This window comes from Hydractinia symbiolongicarpus, chromosome 1, assembly GCF_029227915.1.
Source record: "Hydractinia symbiolongicarpus strain clone_291-10 chromosome 1, HSymV2.1, whole genome shotgun sequence".
Lineage (NCBI taxonomy): Eukaryota > Metazoa > Cnidaria > Hydrozoa > Anthoathecata > Hydractiniidae > Hydractinia > Hydractinia symbiolongicarpus.
The window spans coordinates 31016108-31037722 of NC_079875.1; the positions used below are offsets into that span (position 1 = coordinate 31016108).

Consider the following 21615-nt stretch of genomic DNA (forward strand, 5'->3'; position numbering starts at 1 on the left):
AGTGTTCTTACTTTCCGAAGGTTTCTGCTTGTGGAATTGTATTTCCGTCGCTGTTGTTAATCCAGTACATTTTCCAGCGCATACGTTTTATAACTGCTTCGATTTTATCAATTAATTTAGTCTTGTAAGAATTTTTATCAGGAATCGGTATGTTCTTCAAGGAGTAAGCAAGGTTTATTTTCTCCATTGATGAAAGCAAAACAAAGTGCTCGACAAGATATATCAAAACGGCATTAAACTCAGGCTGTCTTTTACTTAAAGAACGTTTTTTTTCAGACCTCTCGAATAAGAAGTAACGAGAAATGCTATGCTCGGCACACCTGGATATATGCCATAAGAAATGTCAGTCGATGAAAGGAAAGAATTTTTTTAAATTGGTGTTAGGATGAGACAATTCATGATGTAAATATTATAACACCGGAAAAAAAACCGGACTATACCGTTCTCTCGGGATGGATAATTAAAACAATGCATTGCGTTGACAGGAAAGGTTGTTGTCGCCATTCTGCTGCATCTTGGCGTGTGTGTAAAGTTGTCACCTTCTGTTGGAATAAGAAACCCTTCAGGTTGAGTTTGGGTTCACACCCTGCGCATAAAATTACTCTTGTTGCTAAAGATACAAAGAATTCAAACCTGGTAATCCAAATCGGCAATCGGACTGGACACGAACTTTTCTGCCACAGTTCTGGCAACAGATCGAATTATCTTTGTATATGAGAAGCCTCAGTGAACTTTTTTGGATCATTAGAAATTAGTTAAGACACATCACTTGTCATCAGCGTTCTTGTAAAGATGTTCGAAATGTTCCAACCTGTTCACGTTTATGCAGCTGGTCATGCATATGTTGTGATTTGAAGTTTTTTTATGTTGTTTAAAGTAGCATGAAAATACGGTTTGAATCGTTGTCATTTTCACGTTATGAGCAATTACATATTTAACGGCTCAGTTTAAAGCGTAAAGGAAAAGAAGTGATTGTAACATAAAAACAAAGGCGAATAAACCTGTTGAAAGAGATATGCACGGACGGTGTGTATAAGAGAGTTGGCGCCTGTGGGTGTTTGTGAAAAGAGGGTCTGGTTTGTGGGTACAGACAAAATGATACAAAGCACGCAGATTTATTACCGGAGTTCTTTGTTTATTGATGATCTAGAATCTGTCATCAATTCAAATTACCACCATCTATATGCAGATGATACTATCTGACTGAATATTAAAAAAATGACTACTCGGACAAAACAGAAACAATCTCTTTCGGCAACCACAACCAGTTAAAAAACGTTAAATAAATTGCGAAAAAGTTGAATATGTTTGGGTAATATTTGATCAAAAAATGCAATGGGAAGAGCACATTATTAACACTAATAGTAAAAATCCTTATTAAATATACTAAAATTAGAATTATTCATCTTGTTTAACATCTTACACCAAAAACCTTCTTAATTAATGCAATTCATGCATCTCTATTTAAACCGAAGTTGGTATATATATATGAGAAGTGAAATTGCAATGGAAGAGTGTATTACACCTATATAGCTGTGCGACATTGTTTACCTTTACTAAGTGCTCATTCAGAATATTATTAATTTTTAAACGTTCACATATAGCAACGGGTTGTAAACTGTGTTTTTATGTCAGCTAAAGTTGTGGGAAAGTTAATTTTTGAATAATATATTCACTGGAACCATCATGTTGTGTGCGCTTCATTCGATTTACGACATAATTTATATCTGTACTAAAGCGCTTCACGGAGTTCTTGTTATTTCAAAACAAAATCATTCAGGAGGATCTACAAAGGCCGCGTTATTGCTCAGAGATGTTGCTGGAAAACTATATTGGTAATTGCCCTAATATCAGTTATTTGCTTCCTTGCAGTCCCTTATTTATTAATCCAACATTTTGGAATAATAGTGGAAGCATCCCTCCACAAACGTAATTTAATTGACATTTTTTAACCATATCTCACGTCGCTATGTTTAAAGATTTTGGCTTACCAATGTGGTAAGTTCATATATTTATGAATATTCTAAGAATTTTGCCCCATCCGCAATATTAAAAATGTAACAATGTTCATAAATTTATGATGGTTAACGATAACAATCACCATAGTCAGTTTTCTATAGAAGACCTAACTTTGGATCAAAAGATTGTTGTTTATTTTGTAAAATAATCTTACTGGGAATGACTCCCAGACAAAATGCAAGATTTCTTTTATCTTCCGAATAGAAATGTACCTTACCAAGATTCAGTTAAATTCAGTTGAGTTCAGATTTAGGTTTTATTGTTGATGACAGCAAGGCCAGCTTCCTGATGCCAAAAGTTATAATGCTAACGAATCCAATCAAGATACTTTCATTGAGTCAACTGTTCATAGCGAATCCACCTTAAACCACAAAACTTTACATTGTTGAAACACAGGAACAGGAAAATCAGATTTAGTAAAAACGATAATAAGATTTGCCAGAATAGCTAGTTTTCACTTGTCAAACAAAGCAAGGTGTGAACACCTTGGACGCAAACATTAATGCAAGCATAAGCTCGCCGAAAATATACAAACCTTTTTTTATATTTTTGCAGCAGAATTTTCATAGTGTGAACCAGGAAACGCATAAAAACACAGAAAAACAACAAAAGCAATTATATTGGTAAACAACTTGAATTCCATGCCAACAACTTTATTCTTCCAACACTCAACTTCTGAAGACATAAAATCTCTGGTAGCTTCCAGATCATTTTTAAAAGGCTTTTGGAATACGATGCAAAAGAATTAAAGAGAAGAATAGTTATTTATGTAGAGTAAGTAATGGGATGCTACCGTACAAGCACAAATATGGGACAGTTGATTTATTTGACTTTTTTTTCAAAAAAACTTCTTTTTTACCTTAGGAATATTTTGTAAGAGAAAGAAATCAGAGAAATATTATGTATACTAGGGTTAAAAAAAATGCGACAAGAGGGGATTACGATATGAAAGCGGTAAAATACATATTTTTTCTCACTTTAGCATGGACGGCAGTAATTCATCTCAGCTCTGCCGCTTTGTGAATGACCGCCCGATAGGGAAGTGTTGCATGAATAAGGCTATATAAAACAAAACGCAACATACAATTTGTTTGTTTATGTTTAAGTTATGGAGATACGAAAAATCTGTGGTTGCGTGACCAGGTCAGTTCTAAAATTAAAATTACTACGATAGAAATATTAGAATTTATCTCTTCTGGAAAAGAGGATGAAATCTCATTAAAATCCTTTACTATAATCTTACTATAATCTTTTTTGTTTTAAAATCTCTCAAAGTATTTACTTTTACAACATTTATGCTTTGTTTGTTTGTTTAGTTTTTTTACAAAAATTTATCAATCAATTTATCAAAAAAAAGAAAGACACATCTTTAGAAAAGAATGATGATGAGGTGACAAAACAGCTAGCCGCAATGATATTACTTGTCTAATGACAGCTGGTTATACGATAGTTAGGTTGCAACCCTCTGAAAATTTTCATTGACGTTGACCGTAAAACACATAAAAATACAACAGCGACAGAACGCAACAAATATTAAAGCAATTCAAATACATGTCAACAGTTAAATTGCACACACTGCAAGAAAACCTTTTCGCTAAAGCAAAATATAAAACTGCATATAAAAGAATCTCACTACACAATGTCAAGACGTAGCTTATTAGGGGTTTGTTATTTTTCTCCTGATACGTTTTGTGGAGAAAGAATGTGGAAACCGCAATGAGAAGGCAGGGAAGGAGGCAGCTGAGGATTTGATCCAAGTCAGTTATTACCTGATGCTCATCCTGTAGCAACACATGTCGATGCGCTAGAAATGGAGGATAGCAGTGACAGAAGGACTGTCTTATATACATGTTGTTGTTTTCTTAAAAGTATTGCGCTTATCGTATAAGGGAAAATTTTAAGCATATGCTAAGCATTATGCCGAGCCTCCAACAATGCTTTACAATAATCTTTTTCCTGTATGTTTATGACTAAAAAAGAGGAAAAGTCCATTCATTAAAGTATTGTAGCAAACATTCGAATTTCGAATATAATTACAAACAGAAGAAAAAATGATGATTAGATGTGAGGTGAATTGCATGATGAGACTGTTTACTTGATGAAATTGCTTTTTCGTGTATAAATCATTGTTTTCCTTTTTTTTAGCTATTACTAGTCAAAAGTTAAAATACGTAAGCAAAAACAACCAACTTTAACCCCACTTTGGTTCAAAAAGAAGATTGACTATAACTGTTGAGGTAATAGAGAAACTGGAAGATTGATTATAACTGTTGAGGTAATGAGAAACTGGAGTAAAGATTAACTAAACTAAAAATTCTTCCATTCTAGCTACAAATACAGAAATGTGAACACTTACTTTTACCGCTTGGAGTGCCAAAAAGGCACTATTCAAGAAAAGGGATATCGGCGTAAAGAAAATTAAATGCACAATAGAAGAAAATAATCCAGCTTTCGGGTATCATGTGGGTTCTGTGTTTCTTTTGACACAATGGAAGTTTGAGTATTTATGACTGGTGGTTTGTCTTCATTCTTGTTTGTCATGATCAGGTGAAAAATTGATACAACCGTATTTTGATCTAAACAACAAGAAATGGAGAATGATGTAGACGCTGACGGTAACAATGTGTTGAAACATGATGCTTCAGCATCCGTGCGCAATCTACGTGCGTATATAGATACCCTGTTGGGCACTCTAATATAAGGATAGATGTGCAGGTGTTAACATTTCTTTTTCGTTTAATTCCTTTGTTCTTTTTTTGGCTGCATGTTAGTATTTTCAAATGCAGCATTTTGGTTTGGTTTTTATCGGTGCCAGAAAAGGTATTTTTAACAAAGATGCAGAGAAAGGTTACATTTTTTAAGAAAATAAAAAATATTTGGGCAAACAGTAAGTATTAAAAAAATTAAACGTTAATTAATTTGTGTTGTTCTTTTCTGCATAGTTGATTGAACTTTTACAACTTTTATGGAACTTGCTGAGGTGTAAGGCGAAAGGAGGGCAGTGGCAGCAGGGTAGTGAAGTTCATGGTAGCGATTGCGTATAGAAAAGAAGTAATCAAGTGTCATTAATATAAAGGTTGCCTCGGTGGTGAGACGTGTATGCAGTTTTGTCCGAGGTGATTTTCCTGTAATGTTTAAACGGAAAACTGAATGCTTTGAATCGTACCACCCATGTCTCTGAATAAAAGAAAACTACTATTTAATTTTTTTAAATTATTGTGTGAAATCGGCGACAAATTATAAAAAGGCTTAATGATATAAGGGCACAAAAGATAATTCATTTTGATGTTTATATAGGAAATTATATTCCATGTGTTCATTAAAGTTCTTAGCTTTTTAGAAGTAATTTAGCGCAATGATATAGACGATTATAATTATTCAGTAGTAGTTGTTTTTGTTTTGTTTTATTTTAGTCTTTTATATTTTACTTTCTTGGATCTGATTTTATCGATTTTAAATACATGGAAAATAAATAAAAATTCCTGTCAAGTGTTGGTGTCAGTTGGATGGAGCTGTAAGGGAAAATGACTTGCTCCAAAAGCTGCTGTTATCTGAAACGCCATAGTGGCGAAGGACCATAAAAATAAGTGTACGTGGTAAACATTTCCTACATCAAGCCATATTGCAGGCAGTAAACACTTTTTAGTCTTTGTGTTTTTTAGAGCAGCCCAGACAAGAGACATTGCTCCCAACAGGTTTTCCGATTTTAATCTGTAAGAGGTAGCCATTGATAATAAACGACAGCCATATTAAAAAATGCATAGCCATTTTCAGCACTCGCTACACAAGTGGAACAACAAAACGCTTTAACAATATATTGCTTGTAGCCATCAATCGCAAGCTTCTTGTGGTCAAATAATTCAGTCAACAACAGATAGCTTAAGTTTTTGAAAGATGTCGCAAAAAAGTTTACTCTCGCCAAAAAATTAAATGCGTATTACTTTGACTTGAAAAACTGAACTTACGTGAGTACACTCGCGAGTAAAAATATAATTATCATTGAGAGTATGATTAACAAAAACGCGAGTAATATCATTTTTGTTGTGAATTACTCGCACTCTTACTCTCGAAAATGTGTAGCTTTACTAACGATCGGCACAGTATAAGGTGTGAACCATTGTTCACAATTTCCGTCTCTCGTGTTGCTGTTTGACGGGACTTGCACAATTACACAGAGGGCAAACCCATTTATTATTCCCTGTCAATAACTCGGGTTGTAAGAAGAGGTTCTGGGTCTTGGTTGCAAATCAAGAAATGGATACAATGCATCAGTAGAGTGCGATTGGAAACATGTGTCACATGTGATTGTGGTTCTAGTACAAAGCTGGTACATGGTGGTAGTAAAAAGCTGTAATAACTGTCCAATCTGAACTGAATGAAGAATGCCTATTGGAGGTTTTTTCATCTTTTCTGTGGAGTAACTAATAGGAGAAAAAAACGAATATTGCCAGGTTTGCTGGAGAGAGATGGTTTCTACGATGATAAGAAATCTTTAAGGGAGGTTACAAGTGTGCGTAAGACAGTGTTATGACGATAGGTAAACCTACCCTGAGTTAAGGCAACTTTACAAGCTCCGAAAATATGGGGAACTGTACAGATGTTTTTTTTACACAAACTACGCTTGCGTCTTTTTGTAATCCCCAGGAAATTAGATTACTTGGTGAAGGCAGTGTATATATGTGGAACCAATGCAAAATGAAATTAGACATTGTGGCAGAGCCAAAAGGGTGCTCCACAAAAGATCGTTTTTCACAAAACTGCACTATTTCATCCAGTTGCCCTGAATATGGAGTTGCACTGCACGGGCTTGGAAAACCTACGTTTGTATATTGAAGCTGGCTTTCGGCAGAGCGAACGGCATTGCTTACAGACGAACCTGATTATAAAGTAGGTAAAAATGATGAAACACATGGATCAGCAGAATCTCTCAGTAATAAATGTCCGCTGACTTTTGAGAATTATAGGATAGAAGTCATACTTTTGAAGGGTAGAGGACAAGGTGAGCTAGCTTAATATAAACAGATGTTGGTGATTGAATGATGGAGCCGAAACCATTTCCTGACCAGGACGGAAATCTTTCGTTCCTATTTGATGACAGTTGACAAAGAAACTTCATATATCAATATTGGCCACTGAGCCCTTGGAATTACTAAGTGTTGCAGAAACAAAAGTTTATAAGTGCCTTTAAATGACGGGGAGTCAATTTGTCAAAATAAATATGTCAAAAGCGGCATGATGAGAAAGGGAATGAGTAATGGTGTAACCAAGAAACTTGACGAGGTTTTCGTGAATCGATGGAATGGATTCGCCGTGAGCTGTGAAGGGCGTTATATTCTTACACATTATGAATAACAATACTGCGGGATTTTGTTGCGCGAAACGACATGCCTGCCCATTTAAAACCAGTAACACAGCGGTCAAGCAACTTCTGACAATCATGTGCTGAGGGAGACATTAGAAATATGTCGTCCATAAACGCTTTCATTGGTGGTTGAGCAGGATCATTTGCCGCTACACAAACAAATTCGATGATAATATTGATGTCTACCAAGAAAAGAATAATCAAGAGGGCGCAACCAATATAAATACCTTTTTCATGCAAGTGCCACCCTGATGGTGAAGAGAGTGAAAAGGATTTACTCCATCGGGAAAACGCACAGCACTAATTTCCTGTCGACTGAACAACACCAAAACTGCTTAAAACATTACTTCTGTGAGTTCTGTGCCGACCAAATGTTGGTCTTTCAGAGTGTGCACAGTCGTTACACAAAAATTTTGAATGTAGCAAAGAACTGCAGAAAAATAATAACTCCAAGTATTTTAAAGCACTTAACGCTTTTTTGAGCCTCATACAGAGGCTCTAAAAAGTGTTGATGCGTCATTCAAAGGCGATAGAATGCTAATTGTTGATGCCCTTAAGGAAGTCTCAACATTACTGACAACTGATGATGCTTTCGTAAAGGCTTACATTAACCTATTGGGTAAGGTTGGTGCTTCACTTTACAGCTTTGCCAGGCACATTTTGTATTTAACCAGCAAGACTGGATATAAAAGAACATGCTACAATGCCTTCCCGAGTTTGCTGACTTCTACGCAAATCCAACACAGGCATCTGTATATACAATTCGCAAATTCTTAGCTGCCAGAGCCAGCAAAGGCGCAGGAAGATAGTCCAGACCTGGAAAAATTATTTTAAACCTCATTTTGCAATGAAGAAGATGAAGTATTTCATTCTGCACAAACAACAAAACGTTCATATGACGATGATAAAAAACCCAAAAAAGTCAAAGAAGAAGAAAGGGTGACAAGGTATTAATTTAATAGCTTGTCATCCTTTAGGACTCCGCACTGGGGAAATTTTTTTTTTGCCATGTATTCTGTTTTATTTGCATTCAACAGTATTTTGTTGGTACTGAGACATTGTGGAAGTAATTTAAGGTCAATGTTGGTTCTCTTTAAAAAGGATTTTAATTATTTATAAAAGCAAAGCAAGTTGGTGTCATCGGCAAAGTGATGAACCAGAGAGTATTTCATTGCCACGTGTAAAGCATTGATGTAATGAAAAACAGGAAAATTTCACAGTTGTCCTGTCTTTCTGTTTGAGTTTATGACAGGCTTCGATTCTATCGACGGAAATAGAAACATTAATTTTGTTCAAAATTTACATACTTTTTCCTTTAAATGTTCATACTTGATGACTGCGTGTAACCCAACGACTTCGAGACATTCTCTTCTTGAAAATTGCTCATCTATCCAGACACAAATTGGTTTCTAAAACCATCGTTAACTGTTTTGGAAATAGCCAACTCGCTCTCAGGCTCTTCGAATTTTTGGTTTAGAGCAACGAGTTCAGCATTTATTATTTTGCAATTTTTGCAAGACTTGTGGTACCAGTTCGTTTTTGCTTATTTTTTCTAGCTGAGATTTGCTTAGTTCCATTTTTGATTGATTGTAGTGTTATAAGATACTTAATTCGTCAGACAGTTTACCAAAATACAGGATATATAACATGTATCGTTTTATCTGAAGAACTAACTCCTTGATCTTAGAGCGCAGAATTTACTGTTATTGTATTGCAGTAATAATGTTTGACGATGTGGTGTTGTAATGATAATACTTGTCTAATGACAAGCAGTAGTAAAATTTAGAGGTCCAACCCTCTGAAGGTTTCGCATCTAAGCAAAATTTCTCTTATGTATTTTTATTAGATAAACTATTAACACAACAGGAGGGCTAATGAAGGTGGGAGATCTCCTTTTTTTCTCTTGTAACTTTAGAGAAATCGCGAAATGGCACCATCGTTAGTGTATGTTGACAAAAGTACTCCCCATCAAACAAGATACATACGTACATATCGTGTGCTTCGCACTTTGTAATTTTCCCTCTTTTTCCTTACCTTACTATTTTTGTAGGGACTCGGTTTCAATTAAAGCAAACAGTATGTTATATTTATGCTACAATAGGTGTTAATGTCCCATAGATTTTTCTTGTTTTTTTTCATAGATCTTGTTGTCCATGCTATCTATAATATACACAATTAACATTTTTAGTTGTTAATTGGACTTTTTCCGTGCTACAGTAGAGCATGTCATAATAGCACCATTTCTGGCTCTGTTAACTTCAGATTGAACAGATGCTGACAAACGAACGTAAAACCTTGAGAAGATGCTGCATTATGAAAATACAAACATACAACAAAAAAGACTAGAACGGATTTAAACGAAAAAATAAATGTTAAATCTACCACCTGCACATTAGATTGCCCAACAGGGTATCTATATACGCACGTAAATTCTGCACGAATGCTAAAGTTTAATGTCTCAAGACATGATTCTCCATTTCCTTTTGTACCAGTAAATTTGCTATTGTCTTTGTCACTTTAACATATGTATTGATGAATATATATAGAGGATTTTATGGAGAATATAACCAAACCCGTCAGTCCGGTCTTTAAATCAACACTTATTACGAACTAAAATTAAACAGCCGAAGAGCAGTTCGCCTACCTTTAATTATTCATAAACAGGTCGTCTAGACCTTTATGTTGTACCAAAGCGTGTAAAATTTCTTATAAATTTACCTTCATGCCATTCTTTATAACGTGTGGAAATAGGTTATTGAATCGTTTGGTAGTGCGTCTCAGAAGCGGAAGATCGTTTTTATGTGTGTAATCAATATAGAAAGGGTTGCGCAGAGTTTGTCAAGGCAAAGGCATTAAGATTCGTGACGCATAAAATTTCATTCAAGGGAGGGAAGAGTTGCCATAAAAGCATTATGCAGTCACAAAAATGCTATGCAGTCAAAGTAGCAAATAAGAGATATTTGGCACCTTTGCGTTCCTCAAATCCAAATGATTTAGTCAGCAAATATAAAATTCGCGACACCTGTGTATGCGGAAAAGACAAAGGCGTACAAAGATTTAAAAATTAAACGGAATCTTTTGTCACTGTAACACTTCTATGACTTTTTACGGAGACAATTTACCTGAGATAACACCAGATGCGATTTCAAGGATAAAAGTTAGTGTATCTCGGTAGATGAGAAACAAACAGAGGAGCAATAATTGCTTATTACGCCTGAGCAAATCCAACTGTTCGAGGAGTGCGCCAGTGCGAAAGGGACTATCTCGATATTTGAAGAATTTAGCAGAGGAAACACATTGTCTCGTCAAGAATATGCATGTGCACGGGATTCCCTCATAATGGAAATAACTATAATTACTTCCCAGAGTGGTAAATATATTGTGAAACACAGTCCTGGTAATCTGTGTACGAGCGAAAGCTTACTAACAGCTTTCAATTTTCATTGATTCTATTGGCAGACAGATTTAGTGACCTTGAAAATGTTTTTGTTTCGCATAATAGCAAGGGTCCGGTGTTTATGGTGAAAACGATAGTCCAGTGAGGAAAAACATAACTTCAAATACATTTTGAATGTCTGGACCCACTAACTTTGGAGATTAAAATCCAACTAAAGCTCCATATGTTGCTAGCCTGTTAACACACTGTGAAAGCACCTTAAATAATACTATAGTTTAATAGAAAAGGAAAAGTATGCCTGTCAGGGAACAGTAGACTTGGAGAAAACTTTAACAAATTTTAATGAAAAAAAGAAAACGTGGACTAATACCGAAGTCGGGGAGTTGGAGACTCTATTTAAGCAGTTTTTTACTTCGAAAGCTGTCCGATTTGGTGATGTACATGGTCTGTGTGAAAAGTCTAACCATCTAGTTCAATTGTCTGATCAGCAGATAATTGGAAGCTACTGGCGTTTCAAAGTCATAGAAAGGAGAAAAGTATTTAAAGTTATCGCATTTCTTTGTCCTAAATGTTGTATTTGTGACTTTTATTTATATTTAGCGTTTTCATGGAAATTGTACCCTGTTTTTTATTGAATCTAAAAAATATCTGCATTTGTTTTGTGAAATTTCCAATTCGCCAATATTTTTCTTGCATAAGTTTCTGCACTTAAAATAAGGAAAGAAAAAAAATAATAAATTACAAAAAAGTGAATCATACCTTGCTAATTCCCTGTGCAACTGGATTATAGATACATCAAGTTTAACTGAATGTTTGCAAGATTATGATATACAAAGTATGTCATAGCGATATAACAATTTAGGGCAGGTCTAGAAACGACATTTGCTGTAAAATGTAAAGACAAGGAATGTGTTTTTCAGTACTTCCAAGTCCAAAAAAATTTTTGATTTAAATCGGAAAAGTGTACTTGGTAGTCGCCTGGCTGGTAAAGGACGCTGAGCTTTAATAAAAAAAAGAAATGTGTCAACCACGTTAGAAAAGAATGGGTAGGAATTTGCGAAAACTGGTCAAGGATATAAAGGGGGAAAATTGGATGACTGTAAATGCATAAACAGCAAGGGTCGCCTTACAATCTCACGAATCGATGCTATGCAAAATTTTTACAGCCACATGATAAGGAACAGCAAAAGAGATATATTACAAATTTTCAGAAAATACTATAAAACAATATTACAACTTTCACGTAGTTTTAATAGAAGCTTTTTTAAAAAATCACAACTGTTAATACAAAAATACAATTTTGTTTTGATGCAGTAGATAGGCATCATGATGTAAACGAAAATGTTCACAAAGAAAGTAAAGATAACGATTATGAAAATACAGTTTCTGCAAAGGAAACGCTTTTCTCAAATGTTGAAGCTAACATCAAGGTAAATAACTTCAATATCAGGCCCTGTTGGAAAATGTGTACTACAATACTACTTTGACATGTCGCAAATACAAACAAGGCTTACATATGAGCGCTTAAAATACAGAAAAAAGGGTCTCTAAAATGTTTTATTTCTACCTTTACTGTGTGAAAAATTTAACTATAATTTTTTGTACTTTTGCGCACTTTAAATATTTTCCCCACTATTTAACGCTTCTCCTCGTATCTATTAAGAATTTCTATGGTTTGTTATAAAGAGATCCGAAGCAAAAGTTTTAATTATTAACAGTACAGAGACAGAAAGAGTATGGAGTAAAATTAGTACTGTTTGTCAAAAATAGTTATGCGCACTTATATTCAAGGGACTCAGTAATTAAAGTCCTAACATACTGGCTGGTCAAATGTATTTTCTTGCTGTGTCTTGTGCTTTAATATTCTCATTGTTAACTCTTATCATATTGGCAACGGTCTGTGCAACCAAGGAGGTTTTAAAAAGAAAAAGAGAGACCGTGAAATTTTTATTTGATTTTTTTGTGTCGGCGCTCCTTTTAACTGATGTGTAGCCCCGATTTTGTCCAATATTTACCTACCGACATTGAAAAGAGTGCTTTAACAAGAAAAGATAAATCTTTAAAACCACAAACTTCCACGCAAAAGGAGTGAAGTGCTTTCAAAGTGCTAAAAGCTGCCTAGGGAGATCAGGAAAGTTTTACAGGTTATAAACTATTTCGTATGTCCCCATCCGTAGTTTTAACTATGTACATATGCAAATACTTCTCTTTTAGCAATTTATACCCACAGGATTTAAAACTTTGCCCAATTTTACATAAAAGATGTAACTTGATTTTAATATTTTACAACTGATGAAGGCTTGTTAGCCCAAATATATTTTATCTTAATACATGTTTTTTTTATTTATATTATATACACATCACATGCATTGGCTTATACATTAATATATAAATTATGGCAAATCTACCGCAAGTTACAGATATTGATGAAAAATGCGGCATCAATTCTTGCTTTCGCGTATTACGTACTTCTCACATATTGCCTTTTTAGAAACCTGCAAGTCGTTGAAACTATACCCTGGGGGATTAAACATCAGCAAGACACCTTTTATTTCATTTTCATCCCATGTACTTTCTTTTGTTATACGGGAGGATACCCTGAATTTAACAAAATCCCAGTTGTTGGAAACCTTAATAATGGGAATATACGAACATTTTATCTCGTTCGAAAAAAGATTTTGGTTGAGGATATCTCAGTTTAAGAAGGAAATAGACCAGGATCGGTTTAAAGAATGGTTGGTAGAGCTAATAGTTGGAGAGAGAAGAGTTGAAATGTCGGAAAAGAAAGAAGACAGAAGCCTTGTGGCCTGAAGGTCAGCGCCCAATGAAAGATTGCGATTAAGGTGCTTTACGATATATGAAAAAGAGGGATGGCGCACAAATCGGAAAAATCGGAAATTTGAACCAACACTTTTAGTGAAAGTTCATAAATAAATGTTTTTATGTATTGTCGAAATTTGTTTTAGTAATTTCGGCATATTTTAAATCACTTATATTTATACAGACTAATTTGGAACGATTAGTGTATATATTTTTCATTTTAACGACAGAAATTTAACATGCAACAGGGTTGTCAAAAACAAAAAAATTACACATACAGTAATATTTTCCGTGCTCCGTTTAAATTAAATTATAATCATTACATTGGAAAATTGTTTTTGTAAAAGAAGGAAAAATCATTATTATTATTAATTAAATATTATTTTTTGTATAGTCGAAATGCAATGCAACTAGAAGATCAAAGGAGCAATAAATATGTTTGAGCAAAGGCTGGTTTCCATATTAAAGGAGAAAATCCAGTACAGGCACATTTTTTGTAGTTGTTCGGTTTTAAGACAACTTTAGGGAAAAAGCAAATAAAGTGATAGCTCTAACAGGTGTTCATCATGTATTAATGTTTATGTGATAGCCAACCTTTTTCTATTTTAGAAGAATCAGAGATGTAGAGTCAAGACCAGGCAAGGTTCTAGGTTTCTTTTAATGAAGAATTAAATGAATGGATCAATAACGAAACTGACAAACCAAATTCAAAGAAATTATATATTAATGACACAATAGGTGAAACCAAAATTGCTTAACCTAACTGTACTTTTCTATTTAGAATGGAGTGTTTTTGCTACATTTTATCTTGATTGTATCTTTAGATGTCTGACCTAGGAAAAATGTAAGGGAAGAAAATAATTTACAAAGAGGTGGCAAGCCACCGCAATGATGAACTCTATAATGACAACAACTTGACGATGATGGAGTTCACGACTGTCCATGATTTTTTGATGACCAGCTTTGCATTGTATAATGCACATACACATAGGTCAGGGGTGTCAGTCAACATGTTGATGAAACAGTACGAGAAGCGCCAACTGGACGAAACTACGTGTACGATCAACGTAAGGCATCACAAAACGCGCTACACTCATGGATCCGCTACAGTATTTTTGTACAGTATTTTTTAAATATAAAGAAATCTGAAAAACAGATCTATAGCAAGGCCCGATCAAATTCCCGCTGTGCTGTTGACGAAGAGATAACAGCTGGAGAAGCTGGGCAAGACAAAGCACAGGCCACAACTTCCAAAACAGAGATTTCAGAGAATTTGAACAAAGAAGAAACAAAATCGATTGGAGAAGAGACAAACATTGCACCACCAACTACCTCATCCAAGCTGTAGGCCCAAGTCTATTCTTTCTTTTATTGGGGCAAAAAAGAGAAATAGCTACCACGTTAAAAGTGTCAAATGGTAGTTAAAATTCCCAGAAAATTAAGTGGTAACTTTTTTAATTTTTTTTTTTGCTTTGGTTAATATGAATATAAAGAATTTTCTATCAAGCGCCTCTTTCTTTTAGAGGGAGAGAATACTTGTTACGTAAGGTGCTTTAATGAGGGAGACGCTAATAACAAATTATACTTCTAGGGTGATGTGTTGCAGCTTGTTTCGTTGATTTATTATTTTATCACTTTGACTGTTATAGTATATGATTCCTTATCTAACCTTAGTTCCATCCATAGCAAGTGTTGACCCTGCATCTGTCTTTTTGGACGAAACAGAAGAAATAGGTATAATTTCTTATTCTGATTTCTGCGAAAGCGCATGTCAGTTTCACAAAACTATTCTAATTTCTCATATATACAAAAAAGAAAAGGCGCTCTCTGTCCCAGTTACCGCTTTGTTTTAGCACCTTAAACTGTTAAAAACACAATTTATTTGGTCAACTTATAAAACCTGACTCAAATTTGCCAATTTTCGACGAGACACTAGGTATGTATGCTTAGCTTTGAGTGTATATTTGATAAGGAGTCGTCATGGCTCTCTTGATTGTTTAATACATCCATTCTGTTATTATATCACAATAATTGTCAATAAATCGTCTTATCTCATCTTAGCTCTCCCTCCATAGCGACTGTTGACCCTTCATCTGTCCATTTAGAAAAAAAAGAAGAAGGTATAATTTTGTCATTCCATGACCTGCCTTAACAACAACCATAAAAGACTAGAGTTTTCTTCAGATAAAAGAAGACATTTAATGTATTTCTTGTGACTTATTCTAATTTCAATTTGTTTATTTATAGAACCTGTCCGTAGTATATTGCCAAGAATAAGCAACAACGACTCATTAGGTATGTAATGTTTGACTTGGGTTGCCGGAAAAAACTCGGAAGACATAACCCATCCTCTTTTGTCACAGCGCTACGTAAAAATGTTGCTTTTAAGATATGAGCTTATGATATACATATATTGAAACGCGAGACTTATGAAAGAAATATCGACCTTTATTTTCTATACATGATTTCTGCGTAACTTCTCTCAATAAACTTGTTTCTATCCAGTTAAAAAATATTTATCAGGATTAAAATTTTTAAGGTGGCTCTCCTGTAAAAAATAAAAGAAATGTTTTACCGATACTCAGGTACTATTTCTTAAAGTTTCATAGCAACTGCCCTAGTAACCGGTTGGACGTATTTTGTAGGTCATTTTTGGGTCTTTTTCCTTCAAATTTTTAAAACACCCATTGGGGGCGTGCTGCAGCTATTTCGCCCTTTTCCCGCGCTAAATTCCATGAGTTAAAACCATATAGTTACTTTCAAATGCGAGCCTAGTTTTACATTTAGTGTTGAACTGCTGCTGATGATGGAGTCTTATATTGGTATAGAAAAGACCTTTACATTGAAATTATGCGATCAGGTAAAAGATTTAAATTTAGGAGAGCTAGAAAAAGACGTTACTATGAGAGAAAAAATGTTTCTGGGACAGATTCAAGTGCACAAACACATGAGGAATTGAACGAAAATCCAGATGAAAATACACAACAACCTGAAGATCCACATTCTAACTATGAATGCAACATACTGATCGACACAGACCTTCTGCTTGGGTTACTCTACGTTGTAGCTAAATGCCCAAGCTGCACTTCTGCGATCAAAATTCAGCACGATGTAGAAAAGAAGAAAGGACTTTCGCATGCTCTGTTTCTGAAATGTAATAAATGTGATTGGGAAATGAATTTTAAAACTTCCTGTGAAGTATTACAAGAAGACAGAGGGAGAGTTAAGTCATATGAAATCAACTATCGAGCCATTGTGGTCATATTGCCATGAAAACATTTTGCGCAATAATGAATATGCCACAACCAATGAACTCAGATTCTTTTGAATCCATGAATAAAGAATTACATAATTCTTATGTTGCAACAGCCAGGAATTCAATGGTTAAAGCTGCAAATGAAATCAAAAAAGACATGCTGAATACAATTTTGATGACAATACAAATGTCAATATAGAAGCAAGTACGGATGGAACTTGGCAGGGTCGAGGTTATGCATCCTTAAATGGAGTCGTGACAGAGATATCACACGTGTCGACGTTGACGTTCTCTCAAAATCTTGTAAATCATGCAATGTTTGGGGGAAAAGAAAGCAATCTGAGGGGTACGCAAAGCCTATTGGTTGATCCTGAAAGTGATGAAATTTAAGGAAAAATAAATAGGAAAGTCATGTCGTCAAAAAAAACAAAAAAAACAAAACAAAAATTAAACCATGATTTGCAAGTATCAATTAAAAGAGACTGTCGGTAAGAAACTGACAGGTGGACATTACTACCGCTTAAAAAAGTTTAAATGTTACTATTTTGTGGTCCTTTTTCAGAATAGCTACTAGTAAAAAGGAATAAGAATAAGAACGATAGACACCACAAAAGAAGATAATAGTTGACCAGTTTCAAAAGTGCTGTTCAAAGAAAAGGCAAAAATCGTATCATTGAAAAAAACAAATGAAATCTGTAAAACAAAGGAAATCCATCAATCAATTTCAAAAGCAGTAATATATGGTTCTCGTTCTGGAAGTGGTTAACTTGTTTTTGAACACTACGATTTTTAGTAGAGATATGGGGTGGACCTGCCACTTCTAAACGATTGCCTTTTGGCATAAACAGTTCATTTTTTCTCACAGATAACACATGAGGAAATTAATGACAATAGCAGTAGTAGTGACGATGAAAGAAACAATTAAATACTGTGTGTAAGATTCAGTCTGTTGCGAATGAGATAATCCATTGTCAACTCTTGGATTAGGTTGGTGGTAGATACTGTGGATAATAAATATTTTGTAGCCTTATATGTTGTTTAGTTTAATTCTCTCATCTCTTGAAGTAAAATTTGGTGGAATGCATCCCCTTTCATCCCTTTTTTAACATGCAAATCTTTGAATAAAGGTGCAATGACTATTGAGAAATGCAAAGCATGTTTACTTTTTCATGTGAGAGTTCTTTAGCAAAACGGATGGCTATCTTTGATCGCTTGAGAGTGTACGTTGAAGCAAACACCCTTTCCTAAACATGAGAATCGATGATTGATTTGCTTAGCTGGATAACTTTTTTATTCCACGGGACGGAAATGCGAAATGCAATGAGTTGATGACTAGTTTTCTTAATAATAGCCGTATTTTGTCTGTATCTGCGCGGGCCATTATGTTCTCCATAAGCGATAACTAGTACTTATGTATACTAAAATAGGTTTTCAATATAATTATTAAGCCCCAGTAACTTATTAACACTTATTTGCATGTAATGTAAAAAAGAATATTTCTCAAAACTTTTGTTATTTGACTACATATTTGTCGTAAAAATCTAATTTTGTTAATTTATAAAAAAAGTAATAATTTAAAGAGTTACGTCATTTTGTTTTTGTTTTTAAGTAGAATACTGGATTTTAGTCATTTTTAAGGGAAATAATATCGATGTTTCAAATTTACACTTAACAGTATGTACTTTTATTTAAAAAGTTTGTGAACTCCCGAAATGATTAATTGAATGCAAGTAAACCTGACTTTTGCCAAGACTGCGCAGAATTAGGATTGATCTCAATTTTCCTGATGCTTGTTTAAAAAGGTGTTAATGTTAAAGTCATCTTTTCAGTCCTTATTCGAATCAAAATGGCCCAAAGGATTTTGCCCATTAACAAAAACGTCAAGAATGCGTTGAAATTGCCAAAGATCCAACAATTCGAAAAAAAGGCATTGTATTGTTTAACAAAGAACAATCAGCAAATGATTCTTCAAAATATCAAAGTAAACAAGATAACAAAAAAGACAAACCTTCGTCTCTATTGTGATGTTATTGCCATGAAGGAAAATTACTCCAGGCACAAAAAGAAATGCGTTGCAATGACAAATGGTCTGTTCCACTGTCATTACTTAAAATGGAGGAGCATGAAAGAGAATATGAGTAACTACATCGCAATGCAGATATAACTAGCCTTTTAAGACAGGGATATTAATGAAAAAGCAGGTTTTGCTCCAAAGAATAAGAAGCAACTGAAAAAATTCTGTATTCTGCCTTTTACAGGGATGATAAAAAATCTCATGGATTTCGGCTGTACTGAAACAAACACCTATGAACGTGGAAACATGAGGATTAGTTAAATTCACTCATGCTTGGGATCTTTTTCGGACCCTTGAGTAAACATCCCCTGCCTTCTGCGGGACACCAGCCACATTCATTGACACCATTCGCCGAAACCAAGAACTTTTGTTAAACGTTGCAAAAAGAAGAGTTGACAACATAACTATTATCCTTGGAAAAGGGAGATCTTTCACTGTGTTTCGATCTTTAGGGGGGGTAGCCTCTACAATTTTAACTTTAAGGGTCGTTATACCTGTTCCATCATCACAGCTTGCTGTCTTGTTATCTCATCATCATTTGGAATAGTATTTTTCCTTCCTGTAGCTATTAACATCGCTACGGCGTTGGTCTCCAGCTATTGAATATAACTATATGTAACTATTTATATAATGGGTTATACCTAATGTAGTCTGAACTTTTCTATGGCAAATGATTAAATTGAATTGGAAAATGGTTAAAATAGTCGAAAAGCTAGTCATTGAAGACGACAGTTTAGATGAGGGGGAAAAAGCTGGAGGTGTGGATAATGACGAGAAAATCATTTCTGAAGAAAAAAGTTATGTAATGTGTGAGGCTATAGAACTAGCAATAAAGAACCAATGTATATATATGTATATGTTGATCAAGCTAAGGACACATGGGAATCTGTCTTTTCTATCTGATGGAGTGTACAGGCATGGTCAATGGGTGGGGAGCTTTCTAAAATAACCAGTCCCGCATGTGTTCTGACAACAAGAAGATGTACATCTCTAAAACCAGACTTGTGTTTTCCGCGTTTGGACTCAATTGGCCACACTAGACTTTCAAAAGAATCCTTACAAAACAACTGTTCATTCTTTATTAAGACATAAAATATAATTTGTAATTTGGGAAACTCTTTCAGCAAGAGAAAAATGAAAATATATAATACAGGGCGAATTTGACCGTATTTGCTCTGCATGGAGTCTTGTGGCGGTCCCGCGCACGCTATTTTATCCAGAAATACGAAAAATCGTGTAGCAAAACCGTATGCTAAGAACGTATACTTGGAGACGGGTATAAATTCCAATCGCATTTTGGCAAGTATCGACTTCAATTTCGATCCGTTGAAACCTTTATCATAACTAAATAGCTTAAAACTGACTCTAACACACCACATCTTGCATTGCTTTACCATATGCATAGAGTGTTTCCTCAGAGTCATAACAACTTATTTCATAATTTACTCTTGATTTATGTCACTAATGCATTTGGAAAGCTTAAAGCGTGAAAGCCTCTTTCCGTCTTCGATTGCCAGAAATTTACCATGTTGGTCGATAAATAGCTACTTAGGTTCAGAAATATGGGTCGAAACATACCTGCCCTTGGTTAAAGTTCTGTTCATCTTTTCAAATAAATTGTGTCCTTTTTATTTTTTTATAATTTTTTTAATTAATTTCTTGTAAAAAGGGAGAATTGTGCTTTTAGAGGCATTTACAGGAGGAGTACAGCATCTACCTTATTTCCAAAGACCTAACAGGTTGAGATCATCATTGCGGTGGCTTGCCACCTGTAAATTATTTTCTCTCAGAGAATAGTTATAGGTCTAAGTTGGGCAGTACTCATGCTTGTAATAAGCAAGAAAGTGTATTCAGCACCTTCTCCTGGGAGCCTAATCCCAATTTTATTTACATCCACCGTCCCTGTAGACAAAATACTTCAGTGCAGTTTGCTGTATTGTAAACCTTTTTATTTCATGCATACATATCGTTACTGTTATTTGCCCAGGATTACCTATTCAGGTTCTAATGATACTGTTATCAATGAGGGTCCTATGAAAAGCGTCTAGTACATTTAAAGCATGGTATTCTGGGTTGCCGCCACTGGTTTCCAAGTCTGCCTTTTCTAAGGGGCGGTTTTTTGGTCAGTCCTGCTTTTTTGTTTCCAGGTGTACTGCTTTTCAGTCTTAGTCACAACCTTTCTAAGGGCTGGGTTTCAAGTCTACCTTTCTAAGCCCTGGGCTCTGAGTCAGTAAGTATAAGCAACAACAATATGATTTGTAATTGTGGACTCTTCTTTTTCCAACGTTTAACAAAAGTTATTGGTTTTGGCGGCTGGTCTCAATGAATGTGGCTGGTGTCTTGCAGGAGGCAGGGGATGCTTACTCATGGGCCTATGCCAGATCCCAAGAATTAGTAAATTTCACCAATCTTCATGTTTCCACATTCATAGGTGTTTGCTTCAGTACAGCCGAAATCGATTAGCTTTTCGGTCATCCCTGTAAAGGGGAGAATACAGAAGTTTTCCAGTTGCTTCTTATTCTTTGGAGTGAAGCCTCTTTTTTTTTTAACTTCTCTGTCTTGAAAGGCTAGTTATATCTGCATTGCGATGTAGTTACTCTTAGCTACGTAAGGCATGCAAGTACAACAGTTGCTCAAGATACAATGCTATTCTCCTGCAAAAAGGATCAATCTACACTTTGATACCT

At 34.9% G+C, this 21615-nt stretch overlaps 1 protein-coding gene across 1 annotated transcript in view; it reads right to left on the minus strand.

The window, feature by feature from the left end:
* Positions 1–20715: 20715 nt before the first annotated feature.
* Positions 20716–21615, minus strand: part of LOC130630112 (uncharacterized) — a 34082-nt gene continuing 33182 nt past the window's right edge. The window contains exon 3 of the mRNA XM_057443513.1: positions 20716–20921. The gene's annotated coding sequence lies outside the window, so the exon portion shown is untranslated. The remainder of the gene's footprint in view (positions 20922–21615) is intronic.